The following is an 18,102-nucleotide window of genomic DNA, read 5'->3' as shown; positions in this document are numbered from 1 at the left end:
AACACTGATTTTCTACTCTTGGCAAGGCACTGACCATCATTTGGCTTATTGGAACAAGCTAGCTCAAGAACCCACCAATATGATGTCCCTCCCCTTCACACTTACCCCTATCGTTGCCTTCACCTCTCCTCTCTATGTCCGTTTCGGTCTCTCTCGCACTGCGGGAGACCCGGGCCCAGATATGCACCTCATGGTGTGTGGCCGGCATCACTCGCATTGGCAGTGGTGCTCAGGCTGCGCTGATTAGTGGGGGATGGAGTCCCCTTCACCTCTCCTCTCCATGTCAGTTTCAGATTGTATAGTTCATTATGAACTGTCTACCTGACGTTTCCTGAGGAACCTCCGGAGTGGCCACTCCTGACTATGATTATGACTAATTAACAGCCATATAAGTTCATCACTAGAACTTACAATTCTTAAGTGTGATGAGAAGCAGAGCTGGGGTACAACATAGCAGCCCACAGTTGGGCATAGTACTGTGAGCAGCCCAGACTTCTCTTTTCTAATGGCAAATTTCATCTAGTTAACCTTAAAATCGTACATAGAAAATATTATACCCCTACATTGTTGTTTATGGTTTATCTACTGACACTAACTGCTGGCGATGAAGTGCCCCAAACCCTGATTGTCTACTCTTGGCAAGGGACTGCCCATCATTTTGGCTTATTGGAACAAGCTAGCTCAAGAACCCACCAATATGATGTCCCTCTCCTTCACTCTTACCCTTATGGATGCCCTACTTGTTATGTTAAAGATATCTCCAGCAGACACAGATGCTTCGTGGCAATAGCCCTCCTACTGGGGGAGAAACAGGTGTCAATTAACTGGGAGAAGCCCTCTTCTATCTGCTATGTGCAGTGGTTGAAGGATCTCACTACATGCGCGACACACTCTCAGGTCTATGCAGTTCTACTACAGCAAGCAAGCAGGCTAATAGACATTTGGGACCCACTGCATCAGTACCTCTTAGCCCAACACACTGACACAACCCATTCCATGGGGTACACCGCCCACATGTCCCTCACCTACACTGACTGCTACACTCCCACAGGGGCTGGTGCCACTATACCCACCCTTCTTGTATAGTGGTTGCTTGTCATTACTGTCTTCACTTCACCTTTCTTCAGTTGTTGTAGTAATGAGATCTTGCTGAAGATAAGCTGGCCTACACTGTAATAATAACTGCAGTGATGTCAGATGTTATGACATTAAATTACTTAAGTAAAGGTTTTGAAAAAAACTATGGTTAAAAAAGCATTCATGATCTTCAAATTGAGCTCCATTATTTATTACTTTCCCTCATATCTCCACAAATGGTGCTTCAAGACCATCAGTACTTTGAAGAATAAATTAAAAACATATATATATACCACTCATACATGTTACAGGACTGCAAAGGGTTAGGCCTTGAAATAAACTATTCCTTCTAAGATAAGATGAGAGAATCTTGGCTCTACAAGTACAATTTTGTGCATGCAACGTAATTGGATTACATTTAACAAAATTGAGATACACTGCCACAAAAATAAAATACAGCGTTGCCTGCCATTCCAACAAAAAAAGCCTGTTTAAACTTGAATATGAAATGCACACAAACAACAATTCTGGAGATCTAACAAAAGTTTTGTTTTCAGAAGACTCATTTATAATGGTTGGAAGCTGATGGTATGAAAAGCTGGAATCTGCAATGAAGATATTAAGAAATTGTTTTACATGTGGAAACGGAAACATGTAATGAGAGTTACCATGCAAATGTGGAGGGATCTCTCACAGTTAAATTATGCGTCTATTTGTGGTGCCAATTTTTAGTGTATGGCTAGGCTAAATGGTTGATTTATTACATTCCAAGTTCTCTGAATAAACCCAATCCTATATTCTCACCGCTTTGCCCAATATGTTAAAACGGGGCAGTTGGAGAGTGATAGCACATGGCTTAGAGATGTAGTGAATGTTACTTGAAAGCAAATTTTGATTTAATAACTGAGCAAATTGATTTCCATTTTAAACCATACCCCCTGTGACTTCGTTCTGGTGTGAACTAGACTGGCTGAAAAGCAGATCACTTAGAACCCAACATTGAAAATCAGCCCGAGCTCCAAACTACAAAATACTTAACTGCTTAACCACGGCAGCAATTCCGCAGCGATGCGGTGGTTTAGCGCAGTGGGCGGGGCCGCATCGGCCAACAGACTTGCGCAGCACTACGGAGGTAGTGCACGCGAAGGCTGTTGGCTGACGCAAGCAGTGAAGGGGTTAAGTTAATATCATAAAGGTGTTACCCGTTGAAAGAATCGGCTTGCCTAAGAAATTCTGAAGACAATGTTTGCATTATGAAAAAAATTCATGAATGATATGAATCTGAAAAATGTAGGATAATTTTCTTATAGAGGTATATTAATTACATATATAATTACATATACATGTTTTTCTGTTGAACTAGATCATTTATTAAAAAAACATACACAATGAGAATTGTGTTTTATTTCCTCTAATAATTCCCATTTCAGAAAAAGTATACTCCAAACCAATTTTAAATGAGGGAGCCTCATTCTCTTGAATTTCAAGATTTTGAGAGATAGCCATATCTGTCGGTTTAAACAGATGATTTCATTCACACCTACAGTGAAAGGTATGTTTCTATTGCCCTTTTTCTGATTTATTTTTCATGGGACATGCCTCTGTACATGCATACTCTCTGGATTATTTCATTACAGCAGGAGTGTTAAACTACAGGGGACACATTGCTTCTTTTAATAGGCACCTGCATAGACTTCTCTATTGATGGTTGACCTCTCTTAGGTTGAAACTGTGTTGCTTGTGTAGGAGGTTCCTAAAATCATTTTAGGGGTCTCCTGTGTACAAGGAGGCACCATTCCTAGGAAGGGAGCTCTGGTTGCTGGAAGAACTCCATTACCTCCTCGTTAGTCTTCCTCGCCACATGACTTACATAGTGAGCTTCAGCTCCACACCAGAACCCTCCAAAGCAAAAAGTTGGCCTCCCATGCCTCCCATCCCATCCCAAGATGGCCGACCCATCACCACCTGACCTCTATAAGAGGCGGGCCGGCCCAACCCATCAGCCTGTTTTTTTCGTTCTGCGCTGCAGTTCTCTCCAGAGCTTCTTTCAGGTAGGTTTGTTCCTGCTGTAGCTGGAACTTGGGTTCCTGGTTGGTGGCTCTGCTCTAGCGGGCCCTAGGGCTCTGGGACCTTCCTCCTTCCTTCCCCCGGTGTCTGGTCTTGGGCCGGTTAGGCTCTGCTTTAGCGGGCCAAGGGTTTACAGGAGGCCGGACGAGGTGGTCTGGGGTGCTTCCTGGGGTCCCCGTGGCCTGATTGTTGGGGTTTCATGCTCTGATTCCTTTGATTTTGTGTTCAGATGCCTGGGGCTGCTGTTTTCCTGTCCCCTCGTCCGTGTGGGTGGGGTTTTTTGGTTGTTTTGCACGTGCCCGGTTCCCCCCACCCCCCTGGTGTCACTCCTTCATGGGTAGTGGGGCTCCCGGCGGTCCGTTCTATGGCCCCCGGGCGTCTCTCTGCTTCATTATCTTTTTTTTGGGGCCCCTGGGGGCCTCTTTGCGCCCTATGCTGTCCCGGGTGTGGCGCTGTTAGGCTGACTGTAATGCCTTTGTTTCGGGTTGTTGCAGTCCCCAGGCTGCACCTACATGCAGGCTCTCTTTCTTACGGCCAGCATGGCATCGCCTATACTGCCCCGATAGCTGCTCAGCCTGCCTTGCGGGCTCCGCTTGTGCTTACTGACCTGCGTTCCCTGCTGCGTCCTTGGGGCCGGCTCTGGCTTCTGCGGGGCTCGGTTTCTCTGGCGTGCCGCGATTCTCCCGGGTTTTCTCTGACATGCATGCAGCTCGCCCGGGCCGGCGTAGGCGTGCACGCTCCTGGGTGCCGCGCGCTGCTGATGCGGCCTCTGGCGATCTTGGGCCCGGGGCTGCTACGATCTTGCCCGTTCCTCGGGTCAAGGCGGGGCGTGCGGTTTGTGCATTGTGTTTACAGGCGGTTATCCGGTGACTGCCTGCGTTTGGGTCGGGCATCGGTCGCTCCAACGGCCGAATGCTTTGGTTCCCGCCTCAGCTTGCTGCTACCTTTGCCACTTCACGTGGTGCGGCGGGCGAGACGGGGTAGCTCGGTTGGGTGAGCGTTGGACTGCGGTTCTGGTGGTCCCTGGTTCTATCCCTGGTTTGGCATTTTTTTTTTATTTTGGATTGCGATGGAATTAGTATTCGCATTTTATTATTTTTATATCTAAATTTTTTTGTTGTTATTATTCCGCTCTTCTGACCACCGGTTCGGTGGCTTTGCCTGTGTGCCATGGGCCCTGCTGATGCATGTTTGGGATGTCGCTCTTGTGTCTCATCCAAGGGGCTTTAGCTCGATGGTGTGTCTTGTGCCTATGGTGGGGACAGCCCTCACGGACCAGGGTTCAAATCCTGCCGATGCTGTGGAAATTTCCCAAGGTGGGAGATTTTCAGACGGTATTTGTCTTTTTTGTACTACGGGAGCTGTGGCTCGTTGGGCCGTGCCCCCCGGTGATTGCTTTTCGGAGTTCGAGTGTTTCTTTTTACATTTTCTGGGTGGCTGTTTTCCATTCCCGGTTCCTGCACTCGTTTTTCTGTGGCAGTGCCTCGCTCTTGGATGGGGCTTTGGCTCTGCAAGTGGTTTACCTTTGTTGGCACCTGCTCTTGCGGCCCAGGGTTGGAGTCCTGCCTTGCTGGGGCCGTATCCTCGGGTGGTTCCTTGTCATACATTGTATTCCTTTTTGTTTTACGCGTATTGGTTGTCACTGGGTGGCTGGTTTTCCACGTTCCATGTCTCTGTGCTCTGTCCTGCCCTCAGGTGTCGGGGTCAGTTCTGGCCATTTGGGGTCTTTGTGCTCCTCTTCTCGTCTGTTTTCGGTCGTTGGGCATGGTCGGGGCTGGTGCCTGGGTGGGTCTCCTCCTGTGTTTGCCTGGTGCTGTCGACATGGTGGTTCTCAGTTCCTCTTATGGGGCTGTGTTTTTTTTTTCTGTCATTTCTGTACTCTCCGCAGTTGTACCTGCTTGGTGTGGCCTTTGGGGTTTCCGGGGGTTGTTGCTCCTGTTCTACTTCTTGGGCTGCTTCTGTGGTCTCCGGGTTGGCTTTTGGTTCGGTTTTCCTCCAGGGACCTTGACGGTGGTTTCCCCTTCTCCTGCTCATGTACTCGCCGGGCTCCCCTTGCGCCCTATTCCTCGTGTGTGGTTCACATGCTCTGTGGGTGCTCCTGGGGCGTGTTCGCTTCGGCTGCCTCCTGCGGGCTCTGGGGTTTCCGGTTTGCCGGTGACGCCTGTGGCGTTGGGTTGTGGGGCCTCTGCTTCGTGTTCGCTGTGTTACCTTCCGGGCTTTGGGCCTGTGGTCCTTTTGTCTTGTGGACTCCTGTCCCCGCTGTTTTGGTGTGGGGTCGGTCCCGGTTGCTTCCTTGTTGGCCGTCCTCCGGGGTTTTCCGGGGGCTGTGGGCTACGGCTTGTCTGTGGTGGTCTTCCTGCTGTTGGGGTCTGTCCGTCCGTCTCTGGGCTGCGTCAGTGTTTTCTTGCTGGCTGTTTCTGCTCCTGGAGGGCTCTCCTGGTCTTGTCGGGACTCGGTGGGCGGCTCTTGCTCCCCTTTCCTGTCGGTTTTCTGCTGTCACCGTGCTTCTCCTTGCCCCCTGGGGGTCGGGTCTTTGTTGCGATCCTTCTCTTCCGGGCCTTCGTTGCCCTTGGGGCTGTGGCCATATGGTGGCTCTGCTTCCTTTGGGTGGTGCCTGCCTGGTCGGGCATGGGTTTTGGCGTCTGCCTCTGGTGGGGCGTGCGGTCTTCCTTTTTGTTGCGGGGTCGCTTTTTGACGGTTTCGCTGATCCTTTATCTCCGGGTCCTGTTCGTAGGTTTTCCAGTTGGGGTTGCCTACCTTGGTGGGGCCTTCCTCTGGTCATGGTTTGGGTCTTGTGGCCTGGCGGTGTTTTCTCGCCCCTGCCTGTCCTTGCAGATCCTCCCCTTCCTGTTGGTCTCGGTGCCTTTGGCCTTTTCCTTGGTTCTTTTTTCCCCCCGCCTCTTCCCGCTCTGTCTCCTGGGGGTACTGGGTTCCTCCTGCCCGTGTGTTGGTGGTGCCTTCCTCTGGCCATGCTTGGGTCCCGGTCTGTGCTGGGTCGGTGGATTTCCCTGTGGTCGTTTTTTCCCGTCTGGCTTCTATTTTGCCGTTCCTTGGCTTCTCTGGGGTTCATGTTTGTGCTTGGTGGTTTCAGGCTGATGGGTTGGGCCGGCCCGCCTCTTATAGAGGTCAGGTGGTGATGGGTCGGCCATCTTGGGAAGGGATGGGAGGCATGGGAGGCTAACTTTTTGCTTTGGAGGGTTCTGGTGTGGAGCTGAAGCTCACTATGTAAGTCATGTGGCGAGGAAGACTATACTCGGAGTAATGAAGATTACCGGTAAGTAACCGGGGCATGCGCATTATATTCTCATAGTCTCCTGGCTTGACATCGGGAACATGGTTCAGTGCATCTGTCAATGGGAGATGGATGCCAATATTGATCAGCCAAAAAGTAGTGCTCAATGTCTCAGCCTGTTTGTTCTCATGTCCTTGCTGGCTGCAAAGTACAGTAAGGTAATCAGGCATTGGCTCTGAACCTTTGCACATAAGACTTTCATGAAAGGTACTGGGTAAATTATTATTTTGGGGTACATTCAAAATATCGCTGTCTGAGTTTGTTTATGTATTTTTTCGTTAACCTTTTGGACTACCCGTGAAATCAGCATAAGATTTAAGTTTCTCACTTTGCAATCCCAATTAATCTCTCCTGCGTATGTCTTCTATTAACTCATGGCTAGGAAGGTACATGGATGCTTTCTGGACTTAATGCTTCCTCAACATCAGTATGATGGGTTATTTACTTTCATCCATTGAAGAGTCTATCTTGTATCAAAACCGCTAGTTAAATAGGTCACAATATATTCTGGTAACCCAAAGTAATATGTTTGCTTGTTGCTTTGCTGTTTAAACCTGTGTTCTTGGAGTCTTAGGAGAAAGTGCATTTAGAGACAAGGCAGAGTCCGGTGTAGTCTCAAGGTCAGGACGTGATATTTTATGGTGTCGGCAGATCCTCGTATGGATTTCAGTACTCTGAAACATTCTTTCTGATGTTATGCCTGAATGCTGAAACAGTATATACATCTCAATTTCCGAACTCCTGTAATTAGTTGATACTCTCGAGAGAATAAAAAAGGCACCTGCAAGATTCAAATAGTATCAACCCTGACACTTTCTTACAAATAAAAATCATCCATCAGCAACAAAGTTTCTGGGATAAATGGTAATTACATTTGTTATTGTGTCAAACATTTTATGGATTTTTAAAATGCAGCAAAGAAACCAATTCCTACTGAATATACTAAAATGATATAAAAGTAACAAAAACACAAATTATATAAATATGACATCAAAATATCAAGAAAAAAGGAAAACAATACATTTTTCATCTAATTCATTTCCATTACTCCGACTAATTGTGGTTCAGTTAATCATGATACATTCAGCCAAAAAACAGGAACATACTTGATCTTTGCAACATTATTCAATTGGTCAGGACATCGATCAAATGTTTCCTTGAATCTCACAGAATGTTGTAAGGAATAATAAGATATTCTTTGGGGCAGATCTTGAGTATGTTTATTCATATCAGTTTCTAGTGCAGATGGGGTATCTAATCAATGGTATATCGGAAGAATGGGATTTCATTGAATTTAGAAGTCAGGGGTCTAAAATTTCTCTTTTTAGATATTTCTGCAATGAAATATTTACGAGGGAAGTTGAAAATCGTGTTTTTCTGGTATGACCTTCAATGAATTGTGTTCTTCTGGACGAAGTAATCAAGTTTTTATTAGCTGGCTCTATCATTGTACTTGAATACATTTAGTCTGGTGGGGTAACCTTTTGTCAGCATTTCTCAGAAAGCTTAAACATTCCCCCCAAATATCAACAGACAATTTGCTTGCCAATTTTAATTAAGAGCCAATGGATTTAACACTTATATTCACTAGAAGAACCAACAGCAAAAGATCTGCTCAATCCAGTGGGATATGCTTTTTGGTAAAGGATAACGTCATCATTAAATAAAAATGTGTTAATGTATTTGTTAACTTCCAGCCTCATGTGTCTACTGTATTCACAATGAAAGAGCATATGTGTTCAATTTGGCCCTCTCTGCTGGGTTGCCCTCAAATGTTTTGCCTTCACTCCTCCTATTTCTGCTGAATTTGATTGTGTTGGTCCTAGATCTTTGTGCACTTTACCACTGCAAATCAGCATTAGAGTGCTTGTGTTCATTCCCTAAAACATGGCAAAATTAATTGACACATTTCATTTACTTCTGAGATCAGGAGGGCATACAACTGGCAGCGCCTCTGCAATAGAGAAGCATTGCCCATGTTCTTTTGCCTCAGCAGAGAAGCCCATCAAGGTATTGATTAATCTCCCTTGGCTTTTGGATGCAGGTGGGGGGGTTGTGTTGGACTTGGCAATCTCTGCAGGATCACCCCCAAACATTTTGACTTTTTTGTTAATGTTGGCCCTAGGATTCTATGCACTTTGGGGGAACATGGCGGCCAGATAGGAACTCCGGTTGGGAGCTCCCAATCTCCATAGGCAGGTTTTCTGCTCAAGGTATAGGGTTGATGTGCTGACTTAGGTATATTCCTCTTCCTTTTGGTCTCTTGATGCCTTTGATGCCCATAGCAAGTCCATTGGCCCAGATGAGATAATAGAGGAGCCATTTCTTCCGGCAACACAAAGCAGTTTTCAGACCGTGTTCAGGCATTGATGTCCGGCGTTCCTGTCGCCCCGGCTTATTCCGGCATCGGAACCTCAGCGTTCAACATTCAAGGCTAGCAAGGTGTGGGCCCAGGAAGGCTTAGTCCTGAGAGTAAGCAGGAAGGAGGCGGCTAGGGTTCCCTTCCGGGGGACAGTAACACTCAGCCCCAGTAATAGATGCACCAGCTGCAGAAAGAGCAAGGCGGCAGTGCCAGCAGATCTCGCCACGGCACCTACAGTAACAACTGCGAATAGGAGGGGGTAAACCCTGCGAACAGGTCAAAGAGCTCCAACACAAGCAAATAGGGTAAGTGTAGCGTCTAAGGGGGGTGGAAATGCAACACAAAAAGAAAAGTCCCAAACTCCAGCCCATATAGGTACGGGTCAGAAGAAGCGTAAAATTACTGATACCCCCATTGAACAGTTACGGGAGTCTCCTGTGAGTAGAGGAATAAGATACTTCTTGGGAAGTAGAAATCTGCCAGATAATTTTACAGTTACAGAATACCCCCAGAACTTAATCAGCACAGTAAATCAGAGTAGAAAGGAAAAAAACAAGGCGGTCTCTACCCCACAAAACCTGGAGTCCATCACAACATCAGCGAGGGCAGTAGCTACAAAAGTTAAAATCACTCCCTCACTTCGATCGTATTTTAAAGTCAAACAATCCATCCCAAAGGAGGTTACACTGCATAGTGCAGAACACACTGAACACACTGAAATTAGACAAAAAGGTATAATGGTGGAAGGTGACCCCACAACAGGTATCCCACTTAGCGCTAACAGATTTGAGGGGCTTGAACTCAATAAAGCCACGGGGGAAGATGCACATACTAGCGCTGTGAGTCAGGTGGAGACTGGGGTGGGTGAAGGGCTTCACGTAATAAGATCTAAAGAGGTAGAGGGGGCTAAAAACACAACAGTTTAATTAAGATGATGATCTCAGAGATGATAGCAAATTTTGCCACTCTGAGAAAAATCAGCTCAAAATTCAGGGGGTTTGCGAGGCACTAGAAACCAAGATTAATACGATTACAGAGAGAATCAGCCCCATGGAGGCTTCGGTGGAAGAGATGGGGAAGAGTGTGGAGGCTAACAAAGAGTAGATAAGTGACCTACAGGCAAATGAGAAAGAGTTAAGAGGAAAAATGTGTACTTTGGAATATCAATCCAAACGTAACAACATGAGACTCCTAAATGTCCCGGAGCCTCTAGAGGGGGAAGACATAAAATTTTTTGTGGTTGCCCTATTGAAAGAATTCTTCTCCTGGGGCGAAACTAAGGCTCTTTACGAGGACATCCAAAGGGTACACAGAGACCCGTTTGGGAAAAGCAGGAATAGAAAGAACCAGAGGAAGATCCTAATTAATTTTTTTGAAATTACACACAAAAGGAAAGAATACTGGGTGGGGCGATAAGAGCAGGATCCTATAAAAAGAATGATTGTTCTTTTCGAATTAGATCAGATATATCAATTATATCAGATATATCAAAGGCGACCCAGGACCGACAATGGGAGCTTGGTCAATATATGCAGGAGCTGAAATCTCTGGGTGCCTCAGTACAAATGCGATTCTGGCATCGCTGAGAATTATGTGGAATAATCAGATGCTTACCTTGAGGGAGACCAAAGAGGTAGAGCCTTTAATAAGCAAGATCACGGCACAAAAATTATAAAATGCCTAAAGAGTAGGGATCTCATATCGGTGGGACTGACTCGTCAAATGGAAAAGGGGAGGGTTCTCCTTGGGTGGGCAAGGGAAGGAAGAGGGGGGTAAACAAATGACATAAAATAAAGTGCACTAAGGGTGTGGGAGCATTTGGGGGAAAAAAACCAAAAAAAGGTTGCTCCGACTTGCGCAAGACATGGATTAAAAGAAAAAACATATCATAAAACATGGGAGTTACTATTCTCACTTGAATGTGAACGGTCTGCCAGTCAGAGCCAGAAGGCGAAGAATTTTAGAATATTTGAGATGCATTAAGTGCGATATAGTAATTCTTCAAGAGACCCATCTCTTAAAGGCAGAATGGGGTGACATTCTGAAAAGTCATGGTTGGGGGGAGTCTTACATATGACTGACCAGGCATGTTGTATTAAGGGGGTGATTATTATTTTTGAAAGGTCAGCAAAAGTGACTATAGAGTCATCTAAGATGGACATAAAGGGGGGATGGGCCGTAGCAAACATACGAATGAATGAGAGGTAATTTGCAATATCAGGATACTACGGTCATAACGTAGACAACCCTACGGCAATGCAGGCCCTATGTTCATATCTTTTGGATGTCCTTGGTCAAGTTATTTTGGGGAGAGATTTTAATTTACTAACTGATCCTAAGAAAGATAGGTACCCCCTAAGCAAGACCTCTAAGCTACCCATTATATTAAAGCCTGGGAATGATCCTAAGCGATGTGAGTCTTACAGACCCATATCAATGCTAAACAGTGATTATAAGATCTTCACTCAACTGTCGGAAATAAGACTCAGAAAGAGGGCAGGGAGTTTAATTCATGAGGACTAGAAAGGATTTATAAGAGGTAGGCAGATCCATGAGGTTACACACGAGATAATAGGGGCAATAGATTTGGCGGTGGAGAAAAAGATCCCTCTGTCGATAATTGCTTTTGACACTGCCAAGGCATTCGACAGGGTCAGCTGGGGTTTTCTACATAAAGCACTAGATGCCCTTAATCTGGGAAGCAATGTTGTAAGAGTAGTAAGATCGCTATACAAATCCCCATCGTCACGTATGTTAGTTGATGGGTCTCTCACAGGTGAGATAAGCATTAGCAGGGCCACTAGACAGAGGTGCCCTCTCTCTCCTCTGCTGATTAATTTTTACATAGAACCCTTAGCCAATGTTTTAAGGACAAACTTCCACATATCCCCCTTTAGCTTTGGGAATTGGGTGAAGAAGGTCACACTTTATGCAGACGACTTAATGATATTTACAAATGCTCTGACCGCTTCACTCCCAAGAATAATAGAGATAATTGAACAATTTGGCAAACTTTCCAGTTATCAAATAAACCAGCAGAAGACCGAGATAATGGGCTGGAATACTCAGTATAATGACCCCCTGGTAAAACAACAAATCAGGTTTTCGGGCATTCAGATTGTGGGAGAGGTAAAGAAGATCGCACAAATACATTTTAATAAAGTTCAAACAGAGTCAAAAAAACTCCTTAATGCATGGAGAAGTCTCCATTTGTCATTGTTGGGTCGCTCCAATTTAGTTAAGATGATGATATTTCCCAAATTCACTTGTATTTTCAACATGGTTCCATGGAATATAAAAAGGAGTGGGTTATTAGAATGCAGGGAGATATTAGTAGTTTCATTTGGGCTTCAAGAGGGGTTAGAATCTCCTGGAAGATACTAAGGAGGAAGAAAGGTCATGGTGGCATAGCCAGTCTGGACCTATTCCAATATATGGGGCTTTTCACTTTAAAAACTTTAGAGTGTTATTTAAGGACTATCGTTTTTACCCATATTTTATGCAAGCTATCACAGGCCCAGAAGTCACTTTCTGTATAAATGTGGCCATACAAAATTTTTAAAGAAAGTAAAATTTAAAATTCAGGACACGGCAGTCAGACTGTGGGTTCAGTTAATGCGTCTGTGGAAGATCCACTTTTACAGTCAACATGCTCCAAACTGGGACTTGCCAGGAACGCCAGAATGTCTAAAGGGCGCATTATCTGCCCCGTTAAGAGACTGAGGAATAGTGGAATGGGGACAGATATCAACAGGGTCCACAATTGTCGACTGGGACATTTTAACCGTTTTCCCAAAAAGGGCTTAGTCTAAGTTTAAATTCTACCAATTGACAAGATGGGCAAAATCCCTGGGAAAGGAGGGTCAAGGAAATCCGGATTTGGAGTTTAAGTTCCATTGGGAACTTTTTAAGAAATAGGTAGCACACTGGTATTGGACGCTTATTTCTGAAGGACAGGCGGACTTCACCTTACCCACCGAGATCTGGGTGAAGGCGCTGCCTTCACTGGATGTATCATTATTATGACATGTATCTGTAGCTACTTGTGGCTATGTCATTAAATCTGCACCACTCAAAAATAATTATCTATTCACCCTGCATAGAGCATACTGGACACGAAAGAAGATGTCTAAATTGAGAAGCGGAGGTGCGAGGCGATGTCCTAAATGTGACGTAAAAGGAGCGGATGACATCCATATGTTTTGGCAGGGCTCCCGACTACAGAGCTTCTAGGAAGCTGGGGATAAGATTCTCTCAGAAGTATTCCGTCAAGAAATCCAGGTAAGCATCCAGTTAGTTATGTTTGGAGTCGATGTTGTTACGGAATACAGGGTAGGACTTAGTTTAACTACAAAGCAAAGAAATCTCCTTTTTTTATTAGTACTACTGGCCAGGCGCAAGATTTATATTAAATGGGTCAGTCCAACAGTGACTACACAGGAAAAATGGTTGAACTCAGTGCTCACGATAAATGCCCTAGATAGGGCTGGCACACATAGCAAGAGAAAACATTTTTGGGATATGTGGGAACAGTACTGGACAGACATTGGGCTATAATTAAGATCGATGGAAGTCCAATGATTAAACGCTGCAGCAATAAAGAGATGGGAGAGGTTTGCACAGCTTTTGACTCCCTAAAGTGGGCAAGCTACGTAGGGGATACCCAGTGGCTAATAGGACACCATCATACGTGAAGCTAAGTTAAGCTGTGCATGACAGGGAATCTTCAAAGTCAGTACAGTGTGGTGCAAGGGCTCCCCTAATGTGGTAAGCTTGTTGTTGAACATACTCCATTCAGTTATGCGCAATGAGGACTAAACATTTTTTTAAAAGCATTCTACACAGTTTAACACTGCTAACCAATGTTAAAGTGCTAGTGCTCACTCCCTAAAATGGTATTCTGACAGAATATAGAATTTGAAATGTCGATTTACACAAATATTGAATTGGAAATATCGTGACACAGCAATATCGACAGCAAGAATGTTGTGATCAAGAATATCGAATTTAAGGTAAGAAATATTGTTTTCACAAATAAAAAAGCAATATAGGGCCCTATTAGGATGGCGGACGGACCGCCACCCCAGAGGAGGAGGGACCGTCCGCAGGGGCAGCGGCGGTCCCTCCGTGCAAATTAGGATGTGACCGCCACCCTGGCAGTCACATCCTGTATGTTTAACATTGCGGCGGGTGCTGCTTGAAGCAGCACCTGCCGCAATGTTAAAAATGAAAGCAGTGCATTTGCATGCACAAAGCGGCAGGCACCGCGCGGTGCCTGCCTCTTCGTGCACGCAAAGGCAGGGGGGGTACCATAGGTACCCCCCATGTGCACCCCTCACCCCCCCTTCACCCCTGGGGCCCGCAACGGGCCCCCAAAGAAAAGACCGTATGCCTTTCCATGGCGGAAATGCCGCCGTGGAAAGGCATAGGACCGCTGACATCCTAATATGCCTGGCGGTGTCTGATAGACACCACCAGCCATGTTAGAGCTTTTCCGCCGCGGTCAGAAGGCGACCGCGGCTGAAAAGCTGCGGACGGAAAAAATATCCCCCAGACATCCTAATCTGGCGGGGGGTCTTTTTCCATTCCGCAGCGGATAATCCGCATCCTCCGGGCCGGCAGTGGCTTTCGCCGGCCCAGAGGATGCGGATTATCCGCTATCATAATCGGCCCCAAAGTTTGCAAAAATATAATTGTTTAAAATATTGGTTACTTAATTAGTGTTATGTGTTTTAGTTTATATTCTAAATGTATGTGATGTATTTTTTTTGTATAAGTATTGTTTGTTTTTTAATATATATATTTTTAGTAGTTATCAATTTTATTTTAATTAAATTTTGAGTTTTTTAGTTCTTTAGCGGGTTGTGGGTTCATAGGGGAATAGGGTGGGAAGTAATTTAATTATAATAAATGAATGATTATTTTTTATTTGTTAATAATTATTTAATTGAGATTTTATAGTGTTAATTGTGGGTAGTCATTTATGTGTTATTAATTATTAATATGCTGTTAATTAATATTAATTAATTGGTCATTAAATATGGTAATTGTGTGTGTTTTTGGTGTGGGTTGAGGGGTTATAGGGGTAAAGGGTGGAAAGTAATTAGTTTTTTTATTAATTTTTAGTTAGTTGTTAATTTAAATTAATTAATTGATTGTAAATTGATTATATAAAATGTGTAATTAATTGTAGGTGCTGACTGTGGGGTCTATAGGGGTAAAGGGTGGAAAGTAATTTATGTTTAATTCATTAATAATTATTTGTTCATTTATATTAATTAATTCATTGATATTTTATTAGGGTAACTGTTTATATTTTTTGTGTGGGTTTTACCTTTATGGAGTTAAAGTGTGGGGAGTAAATTAACTTTACTTACTTTATAATTAGTTGTTAAATAGCATTAGTTTTTTTATTGAAAATAAGTTTTAATAATGTAATTACTTTTTTTACAGTTTTATTTTAGCTGTGGTTTCTGGGGATTATAGGGGTAAAGTGTGGGAAGTTTATAAATGTGTATGAGTTTTAATTTGTATTTTAATGAACACATTTTCTTTAATTGGTAATCAATTATGTTAATTATGTAAGTACATTTTTCTTAAAATTTAGTTGCGGGGCGTGAATTGTGTGGTGTTATAGGGTAGGAAAAAAAAGTAAATTTATGTAATAATTAATGTTTTTGTTTCTTAAATCATTTCTAATTAAAAATATTTCTTTGAAAATAATTTTTTATTTTATTTAATATAATAATTGTAGGTATTTGTCAGATGCATTTAACATTATATTTTACATTTGTTTTATTAAATATATTTGTGTTTTAATTTGTAACTTATTGATATATTTGTTATTTATTTTTTTGGTAAATATTTTTGTTGTTGGTAATATTTTGTTTGTTTTAGGGGGGGTGGCTTGAGCCGCCACAAGATGGCCTCGGCTGTTTGAAACTCCGCACCTCGGCGGAGACCGTTTGGATTTTGGAGCGGCGTATCCTGCTTTTTTCCCTTATGACCTGAAGGACTTTGCAGCGCTGACGCGGGGGAACAGGTGTTTCCCTCACAAACGCCTGTTCCGGCTGCCATTTTTGTTATACCGAGGGACGCCGGCTTTCACCAGCGGTGTGTGGCATTTACTTCCCTGGACTTATGTACCGCCATGCTTTCTCTTGAGGTCCTGTGTTTGACCCAATGGATAATATTTGGTGATACCTGCTGACATAGTAACATTTTTTTTCTATTTTTGAAACCACCAGCTTTCCTCAATGAATCTTTTTGTTACTGTAAAAGGACCAGCTAAATAATACTCACAGCACCTTCCCAACAGTCGTATGTGCTTTTAAAAGAGCTGTATTCTCCTGTCACTAACAAGACCTATCCTGGATGTTGAGCTGGTATTATTGAGTTTGCACCAGGTTTCGGCATCAGGTTCTGTTAAATACGGCCAGCTTTTCACACTAACGCTGATGTAAATGACAAGGAGACGTCCTCTACCAATTTATGGCCGCTTTATTTCTTAAACAACTTGTTTGACGGGGGCTTGGATTAAGCTGCCACCTGCCGGCTGCGGCTTTGTGTTTTTCCACCCTTTGCTAAAGACTGCTTTGCCACCAAATAAGCTTTTTAAAGAGGTCTGATCACATGTCTTAAAAACTATTGGAGTGCTAATGCTTGGTCACACAGACTTTTTTCATTGTATTTCTTCCTTTTAAGACAGGGTGGTTCTTCTGCTTTTTGGAGGACTATATTCTTTGTGCTTCTATAACTGAGACTTGTTTCACTTAACTTTTGCCTACCAACTACGCTTTTGGTTTGAGGTAACGCAGTGTCACTCTCTTTTGTTTCACTTATGGACTCCTCCTCCCTATCTAATCAGAAGGGCATTTCTGCAAGTATGTCTTCCCTTCGTAAGGACTCCCCTACTGCTGCTTCTAAGCGTCCTAAGAAGGATTCTAACTCACCTACAATATCTCCTGTACCTATCACGCTAGAGGAGCATATGGTGGAATTTAAACTTATGAAGCCCTTTACTCTTGATACCAATCCTACCCTTCAGTGGCTTGTCGAGAAATGGTCCAATCTTGAATCTAGGGTTTTGGTGGTGGAGCAGAGGATCAGTGGCGCTGAAGATGTCTCCTCAAAGATTGAAGCTATGTGTAAAGAAATAACTCTCCTCAAGCAGCAGACGGAGAACTTGGAAAATCGTAACCAATGCAACAACCTTAGGATTTATGGTATTTTTGAAGGGGAGTAGGGCCCTGACATGCTTACCTTTCTCAAACTCCATATACCTAAAATGGTTGGCCTCAAAGAAAGCACTCCACTTAACCTACAACGAGCTCATCGCATTGGTCCCAGCCCTGGAGGATCACCCTCTGCATCATCAGTCCATCATCCCAGAGGGATTATTTTTGTTCTATTTCTGGAATATACTGAACTGTTAATGGTTTTGTCTGCGGCCAAGCAGAGAAAGCAGATATTGTGGTCTAGTCAAAAAATCTCTTTCTCTCAGGATGCATCTCCCTCTACTGTTGATTGATGTAAAGAGTTCCATTCCTTTTGTCCTGCTCTTCGCTCCATATATAGATATGGTCTTGTTCATCCTTATTTTTGTAAAGTCACTCAAAAGCAAAGGTTCGATTCCTTTGACCGCCCAGATGATTTAAGACAGTTTCTTCTTCGTCACAAAGGAGAGGAGACGGAGCTTGAGAAAACATGACTTTTGACTGCTTCATCATTTGGTTCCTTTTGTTGTTCAACTCTGAATACTGTTTTCTGCTTACTTTTAGCTTTGCCTTTCTCCTTTTACAGGTTTTTTGAGGATTTAATCCTCATCTCTGCGGTTATTTGTCTGTTTTTATCTTCGTCTATTTTCTATTTTATGTTTTTCATTGGTTATTATTCGTCTTCTTAACTGATGGCACGTGGGTAATGTTTTGGCTTTCTTCTTTCACAGGTATGTCTTGTTTGGTGCGGTTACCCCTCCCCGTTGTTTTATCTCCTCATGGTGCCTTCCCTCCCACTCCTATTGTTTATCATTCTTCTGGTTTCGGTAAGTGATTTCTTCTCCTTAATTGTCTACATGTTTCTTAGGTAGTTTTCTTCAAGATTTCTTGTTTCATGCCATTCTGTTATGCAACACTATGTTCTCATGGTCGCTCCTTACTATAATTTTATTCTATGGTCTTTGCCGTTCTTCCTTGTATTTGCTTTGTTGCGTCTGTCTTCTCTCCGCGGCTCCCCGCCTCCTCATGTTACTCTTCTTTTTCTGGCAATATTTTCTGTTCTTTTTGACTGAGGCACCTTTGCCTCC

The sequence above is a fragment of the Lissotriton helveticus genome, chromosome 7, assembly GCF_964261635.1.
Source record: "Lissotriton helveticus chromosome 7, aLisHel1.1, whole genome shotgun sequence".
Lineage (NCBI taxonomy): Eukaryota > Metazoa > Chordata > Amphibia > Caudata > Salamandridae > Lissotriton > Lissotriton helveticus.
The sequence above is the reverse complement of the archived record's forward strand: the minus strand, read 5'-3'. Positions refer to the sequence as shown.